This window comes from Micromys minutus (genome assembly GCF_963924665.1).
Source record: "Micromys minutus genome assembly, chromosome: 10".
NCBI lineage: Eukaryota > Metazoa > Chordata > Mammalia > Rodentia > Muridae > Micromys > Micromys minutus.
The window spans coordinates 15,204,439-15,227,825 of NC_137979.1; the positions used below are offsets into that span (position 1 = coordinate 15,204,439).

The window sequence follows — 23,387 nt, forward strand, 5'->3', positions numbered from 1 at the left end:
CCCCTCAAGGAACATGGAGTATGTATACCAAGGTCCAATCCAGCCGAAAGGCTTGTAACATTATCTAGGAGATGACACTAGAGAATCGGGGGAGGTGCAAAAGTCAACTAATAAGCCAGTGGCTCCCAACCTGTGGGTTGTGACCCTGAGGGTTACATGACACTTTCTTTCACAGTGGTTGCACAAGACCATCTGAAAACACAGATATTATGATTTATAACTGTAGCAAAATTACAGTTACAAAGTAGCAATGGAAATGGGGGGGGGTTGGTTGGGCTCACTACAACATGAACTGTATTATAAGGCTGAAAACTACTGTGATAAAGTAACTCAATTGGGATTAAACTGTACTGTCCTCTGAACTAAATGTCACTCCCCCCACCTGCCACAGTTTTCCTTTTCAGCACAGAGATTTAAAAGCCACCCCTTCAATACTAAACCTCAAGATATCTTTTGAGATTGCTTCCTATTTTTAACATTAGAAGTTCCTATTTCATGGTATTCATATATATTTACGGTAAATTTCCCCTCTTCCTTTTATCATCCATGAGCCCAGCTGACGGCAGTGAGATACTTTGGTTATTTGTCTGCATCCCACTAATCTAATTTCACAGGCACACTGGAGCACATCCCAGAGGGGCTCGACTGTCTCCTCCACTTACTTCAGTCATATCTCTATTGTCTGCGAGATACTTCTGTTCTGTGCATTTCTCATAAACACTGTCCGGTGATGTCATTGGCAGCTACATAGCCTTTCTTGTGGTGTTCCTTTCTCTTGGCACTGTCCATCAATTTTCTGCAGTGGGAGTAATGTTCTGTATCTTTTCTGCCTAGAACTGTAGCCACCAGCCATGAGTAGCTATTTCCAAACCAGGGTTCCATGAGGAAGTTTAAGGTACCAAAGCCCAGCCAATCAGAGCACTTGTTGAAGGCCCTGGAGTCTAAACAGGGCAGTTTCTACATGACCCCAAACCCACTGTTTCCTGGTACACTTTTTCTCTGTACAATGAATAAGATTCATACAATGCTTTATTTGTGGGTGTTTTATAGAAAATGAAATAATTATAGTAAATATTTGGGTGACCCAAAGAAATCAAATTATTCCATTGGGTCATAAGTGGACAGTTATTTAAAAAAGGGAGAAATACTTTGATTTTATGAGTCAAGAAGACAAAAGAGACCTTGTGTTGACCTGCAAGAAAGCTGCCATACATCGCAAGAGTCCTTCTGCTCACATTCTAGGTGGTCTCTTCTGCTTTCTGATGCTCTTTAAGCTTGCAGTTCATCACTGAGGGAAGTCAGGGCAGGAACTCAAGGCAAGGACCTGGTGCTAGAAACTGAGGCAAAGATCAAGGGGGACACAGCTTACTGGCTTGATCCTCCTATTTTGCTCAGTTTGCTTTTTGCATACACCCCAAAACCATTTGCCCAAGGTCCACACCACCCACAATGATCTGAGCCCTTCCTTATCAATCATCAACCAAGAAAAATGCCCCAAAGTCTCGCATACAGGCCAATGTGGTGCCATTTATTTTCTCAGCTGAGGTCCCCTCTTCCTAGGTTGCTCTGACTTGTGTCAAGCTGACAGAATGCTAACCACCACACAAGTGCCACTGCTGCTGCTGTCCAGTGTGCAATGTGGGTCCTGCTCTGCCTCTGTGCTTGGCCAGCCTTTGGTCAGTGCACTGTCATTAAACTCAAAGAAAAACTCTACATGATCATCTCATTAGATGCTGCGAAAGCATTTGACAAAATACAACACCCCTTCATGTTAAAAGTTTTGAAATTATCAGGAGTTCAAGGCTCATAACTAAACATAGTAAAAGCAATATACAGCAAACCAGTAGCCAACATAAAACTAAATGATGAGAAACTTGAAGCAATCAAAATCAGGGGCTAGACAAGGCTGCCCACTCTCTCCCTACCTATTCAATACAGTACTCGAAGTCCTAGCCAGAGCAATTAGACAACAAAAAGAGGTCAAAGGGATACAAATTGGAAAGGAAGAAGTCAAAATATTTCTATTTGCAGATGATATAATAGTATACTTAAGTGACCCCAAATATTCCACCAGAGAACTCCTACAGCTGAAAAACAACTTCAGCAAATTAGCTGGATATAAAATTAACTCAAACAAGTCAGTAGCTTCCTCTACTCAAAGGATAAACAGGCTGAAAAAAATATGGAAATGACACCCTTCACAATAGTTCCAAATAACATAAAATACCTTGGTGTGACTCTAACGAAGCAAGTGAAAGATATGTATGATAAGAACTTCAAGTTTCTGAAGAAAGAAATTGAAGAATATCTCAGAAGATAGATAGCTCATGCTCTTGGATTGGCAGGATTAATATAGTAAAAATGGCTATCTTGACCAAAGCTATCTACAGATTGAATGCAATCCCCATCAAAATTCCAACTCAATTTTTCATAGAGTTAGAAAGAACAATTTGCAAATTCATTTGGAATAACAAAATGCCCAGGATAACAAAAACTATTCTCAACAATAAAATAACTTCTGGGGGAATCATTATTTCTGACCTCAAGCTGTATTGCAGAGCAATAGTGATAAAAAACTGTATGATATTGGTACAGAGACAGGCAGGTAGATCAGTGGAATAAAATTGAAGACAGAAATGAACCCACATATCAATGGTCACTTGATCTTTGACAACAGAGCTAAAATCCAGTGGGGAAAAAAAGATAGCATTTTCAACAAGTGGTGCTGGTTCAACTTGAGGTCAGCATGTAGAAGAATGCAAATTGATCCATTCTTATTGCCCTGTACAACGTTCAAGTCCAAGAGGATCAAGGACCTCCACATAAAACCAGATACACTCAAACTAATAGAAGAGAAAGTGGGGAAGAGCCTTGAACACATAAGCACTGGCAAAAATTTCCTTAACATACCAATGGCTTATACTCTAAGATCAAGAATTGAAAAATGGAACCTCATAAAATTGCAAAGTTTCTGCAATGCAAAGGACACCGTCATTAGGACAAAACAGCAACTGATAGATTAGGAAAAGATCTTTACCAATCCTACATCCAATACAAGGCTAATATCCAGTATATACAAAGAACTCAACAAATTATACTCCAGAGAATCAAATAATCTTTTTAAAAATGGGGGACAGAGCTAAACAAAAAAATTCTCAACTGAGGAATATCAAATGGCTGAGAAGCACCCAAAGAAATGTTCAACAGCCTTAGTCATCAGGGAAATGCAAATCAAAACAACCCTGAGATTCCACCTCTCACCAGTCAGAATGGCTAAGATAAAAAATTCAGGTGACAGCAGATGCTGGTGAGGATGTGGAGAAAGAGCATTCCTCCATTGTTGGTGGGGTTGTAAACTGATACAGTTACTCTAGAAATCAGTTTGGCAGTTCCTCAGAAAATTGGACATAGTACTACCTGAGGACCCAACTATACCACTTCTGAGCATGTATCCAAAAAAAAAATGCTCCAACATCTAACAAGGACACATTTTCCACTATGTTCATAGCAACCTTATTTATAATAGCCAGAAACTGGAAAGAACCCAGATGTCCTTCAACAGAGGAATGGTACTACATTACACAATGGAGTAATACTCAGCTATTAAAAACAATTTTAACTTCATAAAATACTTAGGTAAAGGGATGGAACAAGAAGCTATCATCCCAAGTGAGGTAACCCAATCACACACACAAAAAAGAAAAACCCAAACAAACAAACAGAAACACCCATGGTATGCACTCACTGATAAGTGGATTTTAGCCCCAAAGCTCAGAATACCTAAGATACAATTCACAGACCACATAAAGTTCAAGAAGAAGGATGACCAAAGTGCAGATGCTTCAGTCCTTCATAGGGAAAAAAATATTCACAGGAGGAAATACAGAACAAAGTTTGGAGCAGAGACTGAAGGAAAGGCTATCCAGAGACTGCCTCACCTGGGGATCCATTCCATATACAGCCACCAAACCCAGACAATATTGCTGATCCCCAAAAGTGCATGCTGACAGGTGCCTGATATAGCTGTCTTCTGAGAGGCTCTGCCAGAGCGTAACATACAGAGGCAGATTCTGTATTTGTCAACCATTGAACTGAGAAGGGGTCCCCAGTGGAGAAGTTAGAGAAAGAATTGAAGGAGCTGAAGAGGTTTGCAACCCCATAAGAACAACAATATCAACCAACCAGAACTCCCAGGAACTAAACCACCATCTGAAGAGTACACATGAATGAACCCATGACTCCAGATGCATATTTTGCAGAGGATGGCCTTGTTGGGCATCAATGGGAGGAGAAGCTCTTGGTCCTGCCAAAGCTCGATGGCCCAGTGTAGGGGAATGTCAGGGCGGGAAGATGGAAGGGGTGGATGGGTGAACACCCTTATAGAAGCAGGGGGAGGAGGGATGGGATGGGGTATGAAGGGGAAACCTGGAAAGGGAATAACATTCAAAATATAAATTAAAAAATTCAATAAAAAATCTTGTTTTTCTATTATACAAGAAAGCATGGGAATTTCTGAAATAAATCCTCAAAAATGAAAAAAAAGGAAAGAAAAAGAAAAAGAAATGGTGTCAGGAGGCAGAACAAATGATTAAATCGAAGAGCAAGCCACACTGAGGAGTGTGCACTTGTGCCTTTTGAGTCAGACAAAGCTTAAATGATAGGCAGCCTTCCAATGATACTGATAAATTGGAAAAGGGAGATAGAATTATGGGAATAGCAGGAGGGACTAAAGATTAAGACCATACTTACAAACTGTTGGCAGCATAACTCATCCCATGGCCCATCCCTACCCAGAAGAGAAGGATGGAGCCTTGGTAATTAACCACGGACTGCCAAGGGAAGGACAATTTTGGAGAATCAGATTCCTTATCCCAAGAGCGAACCTGTAGAGAAAGACCTTCAGAGTTTCTGGTGGATTTCCTAGATGCCTGGAGTGAAGGCTCTGGGGAAGTGAGGGAAACCATATGGTGGAGTCAGCTAAACTTTATGAATTTGTCCATGAGGAGACACTGCTGGAAAGAACCCCGGCTCTGAGAAGATGCTATGCTTGCAATGGGTCTATGGGAAGAAGGGCTGGGAGGTGAGCCACAGGGCCAGGGTAGTGGAATGAGGTTTGTAAGAAAGGACATTTGACTATGAGATAGGCTACAAAGAAACAGAATCCTTATGAGCAGAAAGGAAACAAGAAGGTGGAACAAAATCCCAAGTGGAAGAAACCAGGCAGGCAGTCCATGCTAGCTCCATTCTTCCCAGGTACCTATCGCTGCTGAAGAATATCAGACTCCAGCTTCTTTATCAGATTCCCACCAGAGACTTTCTAGGGAATTTCCAGGCCTTGAGCGTCACAGACTGGCCTGAGCAGCTACCAGTTCTCTGCATCTCCACAGTGCAGGCAGGCAGCTGACTTGCCCAGCCTCCAATCTGCTAAGCCAGTCTAATAAAAAACCCCTGTGGAAACAAGAGGCTCCAGGGCTTCTTTGAATAGAGAATGAACTATTCTGGGATTGGGGTGGGGGGGCTTGAAACTTCCATTTTCCTTTCCAGTTTTCCCTCTCCAATTGGGGTTGCTCATTAATTGCCAAGGTTGTCCTTCCGTTTCCTGTGAAGGGGGTAGAAGCTGAGGTGCATCACCTCAGAATTCCTATGATGAAGTTCTGGCTGCCAGTCCCTCCGAATGCGACTGAGTTTGGAGACAGGATATTTAAAGTAACGATGACAGATTTGGAAGGAGGCTGTGAGAGGCTCTTGTCCAATTGAAATGAACGACTCAAACATCGAGAAAAGTCCTGAGAAGGGACTCACAAAGAAAAGCAACCCAGTGACACCTCCGCTCTGGAATATAGATTCCAGAATTATAAGAAAGTAAATTCCTGTTCTTGGAGCCACCCCACCCAGCCTGCTGGACTTTATTTTGTGACCCTAGGAGATGAACGCAGCTACATGGAAAACAATCCTTACTTTGATATTTTTGTAACAGGGTTGTGAGATGATGCTTACAGCAGGCTTTTTGTTAAAAAAGGCATGAGGGAGCAAAGAGGAATACAAATCGAAAGGCTTAAAGCTGAGTTTGTAAGTGCATAATAACTAGACACGAAAGGGGCTACCTAAGGAATCACGTGACTTTGAATTCCCCTGCCCTCCTGTGCCTCTGGAGGGGCAACCCTGTACTGCACCCACAGCCATTTGTCACAGATCCTTGTGCTCCTGTGCGCTGAGACCAGGGCTGGGACCAGAACCACAAGCAGCCTGCGGCTGGAATTTGTGGCTAAGAAAGGAGCTGTGGAAGCCAGATGTCGCAACCCAGGCTTGTCCAGAGGGCAGGAATTCGTGTGGTCAGAGCATCCCATGCATGTTTGGGGAGAGCTGTGCGGTGAATGAAGTGTTTATAAGCATTTGGGAAAAAGCTGCGTGTTCCCACATCCCCACGATCCCGACTGCAAGCTGTGAGCTACACGCCCTCCTTCCCACCAGCTGCACACATAGCGTCCAACCAGGTTCCTTTTCTGACTCGAGAGGAACATTCTCTGGCAGAGACTAACCCTCCAGGGTGCTCCAGGAAAGCCGCCTTGAGAGCAGGAATGGCCAGGTCTGGATAAACATAGTTCGGTCCCTCAGATGTTTTGAACATGACTAAATATCCAGCCACACGGCGCTTCATCAGAGCCCTTCAAATAGTTCGTCTGAAGTCCTGGCTGTGATCCAGGCAGTTGCTGGTCACATGTTAAATCTACTGTTCTAGAAACCAAACACCATGGTGTTTAGCCTTATGGGATGAAAGCTAAGGCCCTTACTTTGTTACTGGGCTTGGGGAGGGGAGTTTTCTATACTCTGAACTTTAGTTTTTTATTGTCTAAAATGGCAGTAATAATAAAGTAAGTCTTTAAGACGTGAACCCTAAGTTTTAAAATCAAGAGGCAAAGGAAGACTTTTGCTTGGCTATTGAAAAAGTTCTCCAAGTCCAAGCACAACAGACAGACACATCCAGAAAACTCTGGAGGTGACAATGAGGATGACAGTTACAAAGCTAATGATCTCTTGACCTATCAATGAAAGCATAGTTGAAATACCCCAATTATCTCTTGATCTAGCATTGAGAAATAGTTGAAATACCCCAGTGATCTCTTGACCTACCAATGAGGCATAGTTGAAATACCCCACAGTACTGGCTGCATTCTTTTCTTTTTTTCATTCTTTTCCTTCCTTCATTCTTCCTCCCTTTCTTATACCATGATCTAGAAATCTAGGTGCAAGAGTGGACACTAGCTAGCTATCATATTGAAAATAATATTGAACTGCTGAAGTACAGCCTTTCTTCACACGGGTGCACTGCAGGATACACGGAGGCTTGGAGATTCACTTTTCCAATTGTGCAGTCATCAACAAACACCTATTTTATCCCATACACCATAACTTAGCATAGCCCCAAAACAATAAGAGAGGCTTTGGTCATTTGTGAGCTTATAACACAGAAGGATGAGCCCAATGGGGAAATAGAACATAACCGTTACTCACAATCTGTGAGAAGCACATTGGCCTGTGACAGGCAGAGATGTTGATTTTGCTGAAATACAATATAAACTGCTTGACTGGGCACAGTGTAACTTGTAGCCTTGAGGGTGAGAGGCAGAACAAGGCAAAAGAAAGCTGAGTTCCACTGCCTTCCCATCACCAGTGCCTCACAGAGTAGTGTGACAGGTTTTTCCTGGAGAGTCACAACCCAGGTCTACTCACCACAAGAAAGAAACCCATAAAAGACCAAAGTATAGATACCACTGAAGTCCTGTTTAATGATCAAATGATTTCTTATTGGGGTTACTTATAGGAGTGTGGGTAAGGGGTTATTTACAGTCACAGAAATGACTCAAAAGACAGCCATTACCAAAGTTTAGCCCAGCCTGGTGACAACTCACAGAGCAGGGCACCTGGAGCTCATTGCACAGTCTATAGGGAATTCAACAGTCCGAAGAGTGTTCTTTTCTGGTTGTCCTTTCCAGTTGTTCTCAGCCTCTTCCAGGCAGCTTGGCTGATTTCTGCTTGTTCCAGAATGCTTTGCTCCTTTGAGAGTGGCCCTCCACAGCATTTATTGTTTACTCTTAAGAGGCAGGGGCCTAATGCATCCGGTCAGTTTCAGGGACTTCCTGAAGCTATTTTGAGTCCTTTACTTTCTGTCTTAAGGACTCTCCTTGAAGCTAAAATGTTTCAACCTGGGAATAAACTGCTACACTATAGAGATGCTTGGTTTTCTGTGGCAGCCACTAGCACAGTTACCTTAGATATTACAGCATCTCAGTGCTGTCTTGAAGAACTATTGGAACACAAATCTAGCAGGAGTTTATATTAATAGACATAAAAAATGAAGATCTATGAGGCAGCAATTGTTGTTAATGAAATGTATTTGAGATATGAAAAAAATGAGATTTGAGAAATGAAAAGTATTTGAGATAAAGAACAGACAGCATTTTGTTAGAAGCCATAATGGGACAAGCTAACAACTAGCAGGTGATCTTCCTGAGATTCCCTGCTTCAGATTTATTATATAATCTGAAACAGATTAGCCATTAGTAGGCTGTAAAGAAATTTATTAATATGCTTTTTCTGTTATTATTAAACATAACAATCACTAAGAAATAGCACACCCATTTGGAGCAGATCTCTGCAAATCCATGAAAATGTATTGTTTTGTAGTGATGCTATATAGACAAATAGATAACTTAAGTCTTAATGATCCTATAAGAATTCCTAAAATCATATCAGTGATTATCAAACTCTTTTATAGTGGGACTTCTATTAAGTCCTTTTCTGATAGAACTGCAATGAGAACTCTGCCAGTCTCCCAAGTGTCACTAGTTAATTGCTCTTAGATTGTAACCAGACTTTCTCCTACTCAGAGCACATTCCAAGAGGTTTTAAAACAATTAACCAAAGGTCATAAAAAGGAAACTAATGATTTATTAAAGGTTTTAGGACAGAAGATAAAATATTGACTGGGTTTATCTATACAAAACTTCACTAATAATTTAGTTATGGTTTTAAACCTTCAGTGAACCTGTGGAGCTGAGACAGGTGATGGATGTTTAGCCAGATAATCATTCCTAATGGATGTGCATGCAAACATTCCCTGTTGTAAACTTCTATTTCAATTTATGATTTGATTTTTTTTTGTGTGAACTTGTGATGAACTTTTTAACATGTAGCCATGTCTTCTGAAAGATGTTTAAGTGCTGAGGACCAAGAGAAGAGTCAGAACTGAACTGAGAAGAACCGAACTGAGAGAGGAACTGAATGGAGGAGAAGTTTTTAGACAGAACACTTTTTAGACAGAACTGAACTCAAGAAGAACTTAGAAGTATAGACACAGCATTGGGAGAAAAGGCACTTAGGGTAAGAGCGTTATTGTGACTTCAGAGCGGCAGGAGAGAGCAAGATAAGAAGGAGACTGTGGAGTGGAATAACTCAAACTATAGGTAACATAAAGAACTAAGAGAATAATGCGTAGAATACAGAGGGAAAGAGGAAAAGAGAAGAAACTGCAGAGAGCAGAAGGAGCAGGCAGGCTTCTCCTTCCCATTGGCTAGAACAGGTCCTTTCTTAATAACAAGGCAGGCTTAGTCTTATTAAAAGGAGCAATGCTTTTTTTCTTATAAATTTAGGCTTAATTCATTTAGCAATAAAAAGGTAGAAGCTTTTCCTTTCTCTATACAATAAAGATTGGAGTTCATTTTTCATCCAGAATAAGTGAGTTCTTTCTGCACCAGTGCTTGGTCTTTTACTCCATATGTATATGTGAGTATGGATGTGTGTGTGTGTGTGTGTGTGTGTGTGTGTGTGTGTGTAATTGTGAGAATGCATGCATGTGTGCTTGTAAGAATGTAATTGTGAGAATGTATGCAAGCTGGGCCCAATTGGTTTAAATGAAAATGCATAAATGTGCATTGTGAATCTGTATAAGAACTTATTGCCTTTGTGCATATTTACCTATATAAAATTATTTCCTTCTGCAAGTGTTATTTTTTTTCTTGGTTCAGTAGAAGTTTATTGCTCCAGACATCCCCCTAGCACAACTAGCAAGAGGCATCTGGACAAAAGGAGAAAAGGCTGTAGCAATTTATCCTTTACTTCATCTGCTGTTTTAGGTTGAGATGCTAAGTGCCATAAACTGCAGTTTCTGGACAAAAAGGAACACAAAGGGCAGGTCAGCTAAATTAGGATACTAACTTAGATAAGTAAACTTTTTATTATTATACAGCAACCCTAAATCTCTGGTAAGACAAAGTCTTACTCCCTTATCTGGTAAGACCATGACTTACCCTCCACTGATGCTTTTTCCCCCTCTGCTGCCTTAAGAAGAACCAACTAGAAAGAAGAATCCCACCAGGGCTGGCTCTTGACAAGTATTCATTAGCACCAATGAGGAAAGTCATGTCATGTTCATGCAATATCTCATGGGCATCTTCTATGTATCATGTGCCATTCCAGGTGGAGGAGGTCAGGAAGAGACTCACAAAAGAGGTGTCTCAGATCAGATGACTATAGAGGTGCCATGTGCTGACCGGAAATCCCCAAAGCTAAAGAAACCCTGGCCAAGTTAGTAATAGAGATAGCATTTACTCTCTTACTAGACACAAACACAGCAGACAAAATACATAGAACAACTAGATCACTGGAAATTTGTCAACCGAGAACAGTTACCCCTGAGAGATAAGACACAGATGAGGTGGATAAATCGGTGACAAGTTCATACCACTGGGCTTCCAGTACTGCAGGAAGAAACCTGTGAGTAAATTCATGAAGCTCAGAAGAGTCAAGAGCCTGGTATCATTGTGCTCACGTGGAATCTTCATCTCCCTCATGCCAAATCTCTATTGTCTTGAAGCATCTGAGGGGCATACTTCTTGAAGCTCAGTCCATGGATGTTCTGCATTTCCTTGTCAGACCTCACCTAGCATCCCTAAAGTAGCTTTTCGGCAAGAGCCAAGGCCTCTGGGTAACTGTAGAGCTATGTCTTCTGCTCCAGCTTCTAGCCTGTGAAGAGCTAAGTGTTGAGACTTCTTGTTCTTATTGTAAAGCACCTTTTCTAAGTACGTTTTCTATTCTTTATCAACCCTTGGCTGTTCGGTTTTCATAGGCCTTTCTCTGAAGATTGAAAATAAACGCAATTTGTTTCTATGTTCAAAGAATAGTGTTAATAGTCTAGTGTGTGAGATATGTGAAGTGTTGTGATGCTGCGCCTGAGGTGGAGAGTAAGCTTTTGCTCAATTTCTAGCAAAACTACTCAAGATGCTGCACATAAGTCCTGTGCACATTCATATACTGTTTAAGGCCCTCCGGAGCCAAGCAAAGATATAGAAAAAATATTAGGTGCTTCCTCTTCTTCCCCTTCCTCCTCTTCCTCCTCTCCTTTCTTCTCCTACTGTTCTTTCCCCCTCTTCCTCTACCTCCTCTCCCTATCCTCTCCAGTTCTTTAGCACTCTGATGTCCCGTGGCATTCAGTGGACGTGTCTGTCTTACAGGCTCATGTAACTAATTAAGATGAACTAGAAATAACCAGCAAGTGCCCAGTAATAACAATAGTTCACGGGGAAGTCTTGCTCTCCACTGAGCCTCAGAGCATACCACAAGCACACAGGACTCTCCAGATTGTCAAGTGGCTCCACAGAATAACTAGACTCTCAGAAATGTCTGAGAGTCTCCATAAGCCTCTAGGTAGTTTCTAGATCTTTCTGCCATTCTCATTCTTTGGAGATGCAGCTGAGTCAACTCTCAGAGTAAAATTCTAAGCCTCGGAGACTCAGGGGCAAGAAGAAATTAATCTGCTACTTCAGGAGACATTGCCTTTCTCCCCATTGATATAAACTCCTGCTTCTAAATGTAACATGGTTGGCACCCATCCCCCCAGACCAAGGATTATTAATGTATTAGTTACTCTGTGTTGTGTAACAAACCATCTCTAAACTTATTGGCCCCAAACAGCACATGATTGGTTCTCACAATTCTCACGTGGCGTTCATTGGCATCCTTCTGCTCCAGGCCAGATCTCGGTGTACTTACTTGCAGGATTTTAACAGAAGGGTAGTGGTTGAGAATCTCTTATTCTGCCGCCTCTTAGTCTCCAGAAGCATGTCTGGGTTTCCTTTACTGTGTTGCACAGCTAATATCATACAGGCATGGACAAATGCCAGTTTAATGAGTGGGAAATAGAATCTGTCTGTTGAGGGAGGAGTGCTTTAGGACTGAGAAGCGTCTGTGGGATGAACAAGGTTGTCTGTTCCTAGCTACCGTTGCTGCTCAATAAATATCTACTGAACGGATATCATTTTAAGAGGTCTTCAGTCTTGCTTCTCGTCACAGAGTTGAACTGAAGATGTTCAAAGCACACTTGTCCAAAGTCTGTGCTCTGTAGAGTGCCAGGGAGCCAAATATACTTAGTCACCACCTGGAAAAAGTTAGATCTCTTTCACCATGGAAGAAATCAGCAAAGTCCAGTGACCTCAGTAAGGCTTTTGTTTCCCTGGTGGAAGACAGCTCTAGTGTGGGCAGGAAACTGATACTACTGTGGGAAGCTTCTAGGAGATGGTCAGCCTGTTCCAGCTCCACCCAGGAATTCATACACTGTGTGCGAAGGGATAAGGATTGAAGGCCAGATGTCAAAACTGCAGAGTAAAAATGGCTCTTCAGTCCCTGGGATAGACTTATACCTGCTGTGTTATCAGAATGTACACAGTCATCTGCATATATAGTGCCATCTGCATATACAGTGTTATCTGCATATACTGACTTCTACCAGCTTACATGCAAGTGTGTGCTCCTGGTTGCTCTTTGCCTGGCTTCAAACCAAGGAGACCATGAGTTCATCCTCACCATCAGCTTGCTGTAGTGAAGGATCTTTCTTTAGAGCAAGTCATTAAGCAGCACCCTTCTGTGGTCCCTATTTCAGGTCCTGTCTTGGCTTCCCTCGGTGACGAAGTGCGATCTGACAGTAGTAAGATGTACTAAGCCCCTCCCTCCCACATCTGTTTTTGCTCGGTGTTTGATCACAGCAAGAGAAAGCAAACTAAGGTCGTTTTCATTAATTTGTCTGATGTGTCAAGATTCAATCTGCTGCATTGTTAGAAGACGTTGTGATGGGATAGCACCCTGACACTCAGCTCCTCTGGATAATTTCCTCAGTAACCTCAGGACATTGCTGAGCTCTGTGATCTTGGGATCCTCTGTGTTCCACTATCCCAATCCATGTGTGAAGCATCACTCAAAGGACTTTGGGGATGGGCTTTTGAAAAATCCATGGCAATAAGGGATCATAGAAAGTGACAAATTCTGTTGGAAGTATATAGATGGAACTGTATTAAAAAAGGGCTTCATAGCCTGTGGCTTACTGGGGGATATAGAACAAAGAAGTGAGGATAGGGAGCTCTGAAGAAAGAAGACATCAGAGAGGGGCCATATATGTCTAGAGAATGCCATTATCACTCAACAGTCCTCTGAGTCAGAGAACTCTTAAGGGCCATTGCAACTTGGGATCTTATAAGACGCCATCTTGTCCATGGGTAGATGGGCTGAGGTATGCAAAGAAGGTAGACATATATGGTTAAAAATATAATTTTTAGAGCTACATTTAAAAACAGGGCCATGTGTAAAACGTAGAATTTGAAACCACTAGGCTTTTGGGCTGATGAATCTCAGCTTACAGTGAGCCAAACAACCCAATACCCAAAGGCCATTGTTGGCTCATTTGTGCACCTTCTGGCTGTGAAAGACCACAGCAAGCCACTTACTGAGATGACGCGCTGTAAAATGGGGAGGAAGTGTATGAGGGCAGATTCTGAAGACCTGGGAAGAATGTGATTCTGTCTTGATTGAGGGGCCCTGCAGGTGTCCAGGAAAGGAAGTGAACCACAAAGCTGTAGAAATAAAAACTCAGTTCAGAATGATTTCATTAGCCTGGATCTGGCTTGGGGAGTCTGAGGCCAGGTGGTTCATTGCCAGCATATTAAAATACAGTACAATTTAGAAAAAGGTCTAATACTGTCTCCAGTTACCAAGAAACCATAATTACATCAAAACTCAATCCACGATGTGTGTTATTTCTCCCAAGAAGATGAGTTCCAGAGATAGGCTACATGTTAAGGGCCTAGGGAAGAGTCTTGGTCATTCCGATAGATTAGAAGTTACCTGGGCTGTTAGCCATCACTGGTTCTTGTTGTTGGAGCTTGGGGAACCTCTGGCTATACAAATAGTGTAGGGGTCACTTAGACTATTACTATTTCTGGTCCTGGTATGAGAGCCTGGCTGTAAGGGTCATTGAGATTACTAGCCACCTCCAGTCTTGGTTGTAAGAGCTTGATGTGATCTGGTCTAACAAATAATGTAGGTCACCAGGCTGCCAATCACCTCAAATTCCCAGAATTCTGGATGAAAGAACGGTTATTTCCTTCTTTGAGGAGACACCCTGCATGATTGATGTTCTTGGCTTTCCTGGATGTCTGTGGGTACAAAGATCTTCATGCTCCCAACATTTAATCACCACGAGATCCCAGACATATCTCACCTTTTCCTCATCCTGGTTCACAGTGACAGAACTGTTTGGGACTTCTCAGTGTTGGGTACTATTGATGCTTCCTGTTTTCTGTCTTTAGAAAGTTATCTGGTTGAGACGTCTTAGCCAAGTCTTCCTGCCTTGAAATCCACCTATTGACTTTCAGAGATAACTATAATCCATTTTCTCCACAGATGAAGCTCAAAGCAGAGGTCACATAGGTAAAAATTTTCAGCAGTGACATTCAGTGATCCTAAATTATGGAGATAAACTGGGAACAGTTTTGTAGCTCCATACACTTAGAAAACGCTTTGGAATCCAGTCTTCTTTTAGAAACTTGTGACACAGTTGCATATTAAGTAATCCAAGACCACATAAGACTAAGGTGGGGGAAAATATTATGTGGCCCATCCTCCAGGTCAGGGAAGGCTCATGAAAACACTCTGCTGAGACACAAAACTCACAAAGGTCCCAGGTCTCCTAATAACTAAGGAGGTCACATGGTAGAGGAATTCAGATGTTAGCATCATATTTTAGTATGGACACATACTCTGAGGCTGGGCATTTAGCAAACAAGAGGAAGAAACTGAGGGAGAAGGCAATGTGGTAGTAGGTGGTAAACCATGTCAACCACACAGAGCTTCCCCTGAGCCAAACTAACCACCATTTCCAGTATCGTTTTAATCATATGAACCACACATCTTGCCATATGCTGTGGCTTTCTTCTTTCTTTCTTTCTTTCTTTCTTTCTTTCTTTCTTTCTTTCTTTCCGCATTCAAAGCTGTGTACCCAAACCAATAAATTCTGGACTCAGTAAGGACCCCTCAAGATAAAAACAGATCTGGGCCTACTTTCTTTCTTCACAACCATCTGATATATCGTTAAAAGTAAAATATAGGATTACCAAACTCACAATGCATATGAACCTTAGCATTTTAATACCAACATGGTGAAACACATTAGTTAGCCCAACATTAATTGCCCTCCTCCCTGTCCAGCTGTGACTAGCAAGCCTTGGCTCCTGGCCTAGCTCCTTCCCTGGAGTGGATTGTTTGTATTCTTTCCACTTGTGCCAGAAAACCACAGATTCCATGTGCTGGAGACCAGGGGCTGAAATGTCTGACTAGTCACTACAATTAGCCCTGTGATGTGCTGAACTCCCTTCAATTTGGTTACTCATTTTAAGTCGGAGCATGGAAACACAGTGTGTCTATTGCCCGTCCATTGTTGAATCAAAATATCGAGGCATTCGACTTAACATGGAGGATTCAGGACTCACAGGCCAGGGTTGGCTGGCTCTATGCAGCACGGATGATGGTGAGGCAGAATTCCATGGTGTGGTGTGCACAATGGGGAAAGATGCTTACCCCGAGGCAGCCAGGAAGCAGAGAGAGGGAGGGTATGGACTGAGGTCCTGATGATTCTGCTTCGGAGATCCTACTGACTTAGCTTCCTTCTATTAAGTCCCACTGTCTACAGGTTCCTCCACTGACAAAGTCTTAGCATGTGCGTGGCTGGAGGAATGGTTATCCCAACCACAACACACACCGCTTATAGGGGTCAGCTGCACCTGCGGCTCTGCATGACCGTGGTTTTTACCCTCATGGCTGTTACCATGGAGCTATGAGGCCACATATTTGTTGAGCCTGGTGGCACAGGACCAGAGGACTAGGAAGGTAGCTCAGTGGTAGAGCACCTGCCCAGCATGCAAAAGCACCAGGGTCCAATCCTTAATACCTTAAATAAAAAATAAAAACAAAAAGAAATAGCCCTGACCATTTGATGGAGAAGCTAAGAATATGGTCTGATGGCCAAAGTTTATATTTGAGCACCACTGTCCTGCCCATTGTGGGGGTGTCTTAGGGGTCACAGTCACTCTGTCCTAAGTGAGAGGTTTAGCACTGGCGTACAGAAGGGGTTCAATACACTGAGTATAATATTGCATATTATAATGCATGTCTCTACATGTCAGGATTTTACACCTCTATATTACTTTAAAGGTTTCTATAAGAGTTGACCTAATGGCTGTACCAAATTCTACTAAATATTCGTAACTTCTTTCATTATAGGAATTGTCATCATTAATACGTCTGAACAGCAGCTTTTCACACACCCATGACTATTTTCAAATAAATGTGTAAAATTCATTTCTGCACTCAGATTTTTAAATGATCTCCACAGGAGGCCCCAGCTAGCCACCAAGTTCCCTGGATTAGGTATTTCCTGGACCATAACAATGAAGAGGAAACTAGCTTGAAATTTTGCCCAGTTTTCCTTTGAACTTTGTAAAAGGGTTTGACCCTTGACCCCTGTCTGTGACCATTCTGGTGTAGCTAGGTTTTCACACTTGAAACGTAGATGGAGGTTCTCAGAGGGAGAAACCACCTGCATTCTCAGAACTTCAGGATGGAGGGCACAGAGCTAGACACTTTGGGACTACAATGGGGTTTTCCCCTAGGCCCCCCATTGTTTGTTTTTCTTGCTAGAGGTGAATGCCCCTTTCTTGTCAAGTCAGATTCAAGCATCCCCTTGTGGTTAATAAATAGTCTTTTCTGTCCCTTCTCTCTATCTCATATCAAGTCCAGGCTGCCTTGTAAGAAAGACCACAGCTGGTCTGCAGGAGCCCAGACAATACCTCACGGCCCCGTTTTCTCCTTTGTAAGTTCTGCAGGGAGACTGCTCACACCCCACCGCTGTTGGAGCAGAAGCCTGCCTCTTAGGACTGGGAGCTTTAGAAAAGTTTCAGCGTTGCAAATACACGTCGTCTGTTTCTGACCTTCTCTCACTCAAATTGCTCCCTGTCAGCGCATAAGATGTCAGAGAAAGGCAGCTTTCTCCCCCCCCCCCACTTGCATCTCTGGAATCTGGCTTCCCTAAGCAACAACACATTCAGGGACAAAGAGTTGTTTGTGTTCTGTAGTTTTCTTTGTGTCTGCAACATAATTATTCTGTGCTTTCTCTCTCCCACAGGTGAAGGAGCCGAAGATGCACTTTATTCTGAGATAAAACTAAGTTTTCAAGTTAGGTTGTGTGTGCATGTGGTATGTATATATGTGAATGGTGTGTGTATGTGTGTATGTGTGTAGTGTAGGAGGTATGTGTGTGGTATGTATGTGGTGTGGTGTGTGTGTGTACGTGTGTGTGTGTGTGTGTGTAGTGTAGGAGGTATGTGTGTGGTATGTATGTGGTGTGGTGTGTGTGTGTATGTGTGTGTGTGTGTGTGTAGTGTAGGAGGTATGTGTGTGGTGTGTGTATGTACGTGTGTGTAAGTATATGTGTGCATGTGCATATGTATGGCACGTTATATATGTGGCATGTAGTGTGATATGTTCTGTGTGTATGTGTGTGTAGTATGTGTGGGCACATATGTGGGGTATGTATGTGATATGTGTGTATGTTTGTGTGAGCATACATATGTACATGTCTGTGGAATAGTGTATGACATGCATGTATGTGGCATGTAGTGTGATATATATGGTGGTGTGTATGTGTGCTCCTGTATGTCTATGTGTGTGGTGGTCTGATATGTGTGTGTATTTGTGTGTGTGTTTGTGTGTGTGAGTGGTGTGATGGTGTTTGTGGTATGGTGTGTGAATGTGTGTGTGTGGTGGTGGTTATGGTATGGTATGTGAAAGTGTGTGTGCGTGTGTATGTGTGAATGTATGTTTGTGTGGTGTGGTGGTATGGTGTGTGTGTATGTGTGTGAATGTGTATTTGTGTGTGTGTGTGTGTGTGTGTGTGTGTGAATGTGTATTTGTGTGTGTGTATGTATGGTGGTGGTGGTATGGTGTGTGTGTTTGTGCGCACACACGTGTGGCTGACTTTTGCTTCCTTGTTTATAAAGAGCATCTTCCCAACCTCCAAGACTTGGGCATGACATAGTTTCAAACTTCCGTATTGACAGAGGGGAATAGAAGCCAATGGAAGTCAAACTTAGTCCCATTCCTTCCTTTCTCTGCCTCATCGTCCGTTCTTCTCTCAGCCTCCCCACTTTGTCTGTTCTTCTATAAAAACTGCTCTTGCACAAGGTCAGAACAGTGTCGATGCGTCCAGGGTCAGTGAGCTGACTTTTGAAAATCCTTCCAGACCAGCTGCATCCAGGTTGGGCCAAGAGCTCTCCCACACAGGCTGCTGTGAGGCCGCACAGGCTCCCTTTGCCGTGTGAACACTGTCCAGAGAGTGGTGGAGAAAAGATGCTTCAGTGGCTACTTCACCATCGGGACACATGCCAAGCTCAAGCTAACCTTTCCTTTGCTCTTGGGGAGTGTGCAGAATAAAAAACCATAGCGTTTTCATTCTGGGGAAAGCGGGCCTTATGTCCCAGCCTGGCCCTGGTGAGCTGGGAGAAATGTGCATTTTTCTCACCCCAGCTCCTTCTCGTGGAAATGGTTACAGGGCTTCTGTCTGGATAGGATGCTCTTGTCAGCAGCGTGTTATCAGCTGCCAAATGCACAAAGGGTTTCCTCCTGCAGTCTGCTTAAGTCCTGCTCCACAAAGAACTGTGACAGTCTCATGGAATCAACTGTTGCTTCTGGGCATCGCCCTAGGGCAGGTGCTGGGCAGGTGTGTGTGATAAGGACCTTCTGAGACTGGAAGCTGTAAGCCAGTACCAAGGGACAGGTCTAATTTCTCCATGTAATAGAAAAAACTGTGGGTGACTAACTGTATATTTCATGGGGAAAAAAGGAAATTGAATTATAGAAAATTGATCAAATCTGGGTGTTAAAGCTATGCTAGGACTATTCTAGATGTAGTGAGGAGTAAGACAGAATGGGGCCTAAGTGACATGCTATGCCCCTTATTATAAAAGAAGATGCTCCTGGTACCCATTTCATATGGTCTTTGTGAAGATTAGTGATTTGGTTCATATGACGTGCTCAGGGTGCTCCTCGGCCTCAATGGAACAGCTTGGTAAATATAAATGGCTAATTTCTATTAATTTAATCCACTACTCCCGAGAGACTCAAACTCACAGCAGAAAAACTCAGTTGGTAGAATTAGCCAGTCTGGGGTGACTTCACCATTTCCTCGGTGAAGTTCTAGGGGTTTTATTTTCTCTGTGTGTAAGGGGGAGCCAAACATCCATGCTGATAAGTAGAACCGGGTGACCCTTCTACGTGATCATTGTGGCAAGTGGTTCAGTGGCATGTTACCCATGAAGTCCTGTTTGGCTGAGGAGAGGGCTACTTACAGGAACACGAGAGAACCGGAAGGACATTTCCTCAGGTGGCTTCAGGGGACCGAAGCAGACAACCCGATCCCGATGGGGGAAGACTAGTGTGGGTGAGCTGTGTGGTCAGTGGGTCTTCCGGGGCCTGGCTGCTGAAATGAGGGCCAAGCAAACGAGACAGAGGCTGATGGGGTGGGGCTAGGGAGGACTGGACACATGGAGGGACCTGATAGGCCCAGATGCAAAACCCATGCCTGCAGCCTTTGCTCTCAGCTTTCCTCAGATTTTAGGCTTTGAGGTCATAAATAATATTGTCTGATGTGACCATTTTGTCCTGGGCCGTGGTATAACAGCCTCTGGATGGCAGCCTTCAATTTAATCGTGGGAGAGGGGTGTCTGTAAAAATCAAAGAACCCCGGGCGTCCCACTTTCCAGAACTCTGTGCAGACCGTGTCAGAGGAGGACCAGGATAGATTCTCTTCCCTTTATCCATGCCCCTGCCTCATTTCACCTGAAGAGACCAATCCATGTCTTGCATAATACAGCAGCCCACCCCTAGCCAAAGGAAAAACAGCTCCAGAACACCCAGCTGGACAATGTGACATGCTGGGGAAGCAGTGGGACAAGTGACCAGACTCTGAGTCCCTTCCCTTACCCCTCATGCCAGCATCTCTGGCATGGACCCTAGTGACATCACTGGCCACGTTCTCATTGTCTTCTAGGCACAATAGTCAGGGCTAAGAACGGGTGCTGGGAAAATAGAAATGGCAAAGGGAAGGGAGAAAGAAGTGACTTGGGGGAACTAGAAGAATGCTGGCTTTGAGTGGAGCAATTGGACCATTCAGACTTGCCCCTGACTAGGAGGCCCAGCAAAATGTGAGGTCTGTATGGCAGACGGGGACTTCCTCAAATGCTTCAGGTTGGTCACAGTGGAAGGTCCTGACCTAAGAGACTGGGGAAATGGCCAGGATCCCAGGAAACCTATTCAATTAAATCTCTTCCCTCAGGTGAGCATCTGTGCACGTTAGGGATGCAGACCCTTCACATGAGATAGAAGGGGTGAGGCAAGCTGAGGAAATGCCATGAGTATCATTTGTTAAGCTCTTGACTTCCCAGTTGCTCTTACAGTCTACCCTGCCTGAGACGTCAGAACCCCTTTCTGAAGAGGGTTGTTAACTGGAAGTGAGTGACCTCACAAAGGTCAACATTTAATAGCGATTTGAGGAAAGATGCATTAAAGAAAGAGCTGGAAGACATGTCTCCCTAACTTCCATTCTAATACACAGCAGGCACGGTATGCTGGGGCAGAGGGAGTCAAGGCAGAAAGAGCACATAGCATGGATTCTTGCTTAGTAGGCATATAGCAAAATGAACCTGACTTGGGTAACACTGAGATATATGGTTCTCTGGTACGATGCTGATGGGATAATCTGTGCCTTGTTGGGATGCTGGATGCTATGCAATGATGTTTTTTCCTGCACTGTGTAGCACTGTATATAAATACCCAATACACAGGAGATTTCAGTCCTGCAGAACCTACTCGAAATTGCAGATAGCTTACTAAGAATGGGCTGGACCTCTTTGCCTGTACATAGGCCAGTGTTTCCGGGGAGAACAGCCCCGAGCTTTCAGGTTCAGGAACACCACAAATTCATTCCAAGTTCATTTCCGGCAGGGACTCTTGGGATCAGTTTATTCTGGAAGCTACACAAGCTGGACACTGTCTCTTTAAATAGTAGAGGCTGGGGACCTCTCAGGCCACCATGACATATCCCAGCATTGGACCAGCCCCTGAATAAACTGGAAAGACGCCCTAGTGCAGCTTCAGTTACAGGGAGCTCCACCAGAGAACATCTCAGGGAGCCTGGCCGGAAGGAGCAGAGCTCAGAGTTGGGTCTGCTGTGGGCATCTGCTGTCCTGCGGGGAGGGCTCCCAACCTTTGCTCCGGACTGCAAAGAAATCCACGTGGAGGAAGGGGTTACACCATTGGTCTGGTGAGTTTTATAGGCAAATAGTGTCTCTGGGCAGTGTAGGGTGGCTCGGTTCCCGTCCATTGTCACCTGCAGAAGAAAAAGACTGTGGTGAAGACACACACAGGTCATGAGAGACTCGGGAGCTCTCAAATTCTCGCTTTAAAGCTGGGTGTGTATTTGGCTGGGGAGGTAAGTGAGTGGCCCGAGAGCATGTAGCATCGGAATACACCCCGATTGGAAGAGAAGGGGGGGGGATGGTGGGTAGATGGCCTTACCTAGGGTGAGGCAGCAGCATCCACCCAGCTGACAACTGGGGCTGGGGCATGGCCACTGCCACCTGTGGCCGGCAGGCTCTGGGTGTGGCCACGCGTGCTCAGCATTTCCTCAGGAGCATTTTCTCTCTAGCACTAGGAGTTGGCCAGGAAGCAAGAGGCAGCGGAGGGACAGAAGGGGTCACCTTTCTGGCAGCTTGTGGTGTGACTATGACCTAAGGGACTGTTGACCGAAATCCAGAGTTCGAAAAAGGGGAGGAGCCAGCTGTGGGTGCAGCCAGAACTGTGCTCTTTTCAAGATGCATAGTAGACTACCTTTAGAAGCTTGCCTAAGAAACAGACCGGGAAGAGAATCCAGAGTTAAATACGTTCAGCTTATTTATGGCCTGGGGTAAGGGTGCAGAGATGACTTCTAGGATACGTCTAACTGAGAATAAACGACCCAGGAAACATCTATTTCCATTACCTTAGCCCTTCACCAGCTGCACGTTCTCACTGGGTATTCTCTCATCTATCCTAGTGCCGAGGCGGCCAGACCTGCCGTGAAGGGCTGTGGTCATTAAGTACGGTGTCCTTAGGATAGTGGTGCGTTTGGGGACCGAGCCTGTGTTTTGTTCCTGACACACAGCTAATGGCTCTGAGCAGGTCCTTAAGGATCACCACGCCCTTCAGTGTAGGCAGCAGCCGCTCACCACAGGAGGGATCAGGCTGTGTCCGGAGTGCAGAGCTGGCACTGCACAGCGTCCCCTCTCAGCCTCCTGTGTGCCAAGCCCAGGTACAACACTTGGCATTGGCAGGACATGATGAAAAGTGTCCCACATACTCTTTTCTCATCCGATGAGAAAATTTAAAAGATCACTGTCAGAAGAATCCTTCAAGCTTACTATTTTTTTTTTAATTTAACGAGCAAGCGTATACAATTCGTTCAAATAGCAGCTAACTTTCAAATAGCAAAATAATATATGGCACTAGCTGGGTCTCCCAGGGCTGTATGACACACTGCTCCGACGAGGTAAGGAGGGTGTGGATGTGCCGGAGGGACTATAACACACTGGCTCCTTGCTCTGTCAGCCGATACAGGTGATCTGATGCATAGTTGGGCACGTCTCCAAGAAGAGCTGGCTAGCCTCTCCCTCCTTAACTCAGGGCGGCCACACTCAAGCGGCGGTGAATCAGCTAGTTTCTCTAGCTGCTCTTCCCGCACCTCAGACGGCCACTTCGCTCATCTCCTACCCCCACGGCCAGGATTCTAGCCAAGGCTGGGAGCCAGGCCAGATAGCCTCAGGCAAACTTTGCCTGGAGCATATAGGCGGCTGTAAAATCGGGTTTTGCCAAGCCTAGGAGGAGCTAGTTCCTAGGGTCCCCTGTCTGTCAAGCCTGGATTTTCCTCCTCCTTCCCCCCTCTCCTGGATTTGGGTCCCAGCATAGTTCTGTAGAGA

General features: G+C 44.1%; 1 protein-coding gene across 1 annotated transcript in view; it reads left to right on the forward strand.

Annotated features, from left to right (window-relative positions):
• The first annotated feature begins 21,542 nt into the window (after nt 1–21,542).
• PMP22 (peripheral myelin protein 22) overlaps nt 21,543–23,387 on the forward strand; it is a 30,251-nt gene continuing 28,406 nt past the window's right edge. Inside the window, exon 1 of the mRNA XM_080923569.1 lies at nt 21,543–21,697. The gene's annotated coding sequence lies outside the window, so the exon portion shown is untranslated. The remainder of the gene's footprint in view (nt 21,698–23,387) is intronic.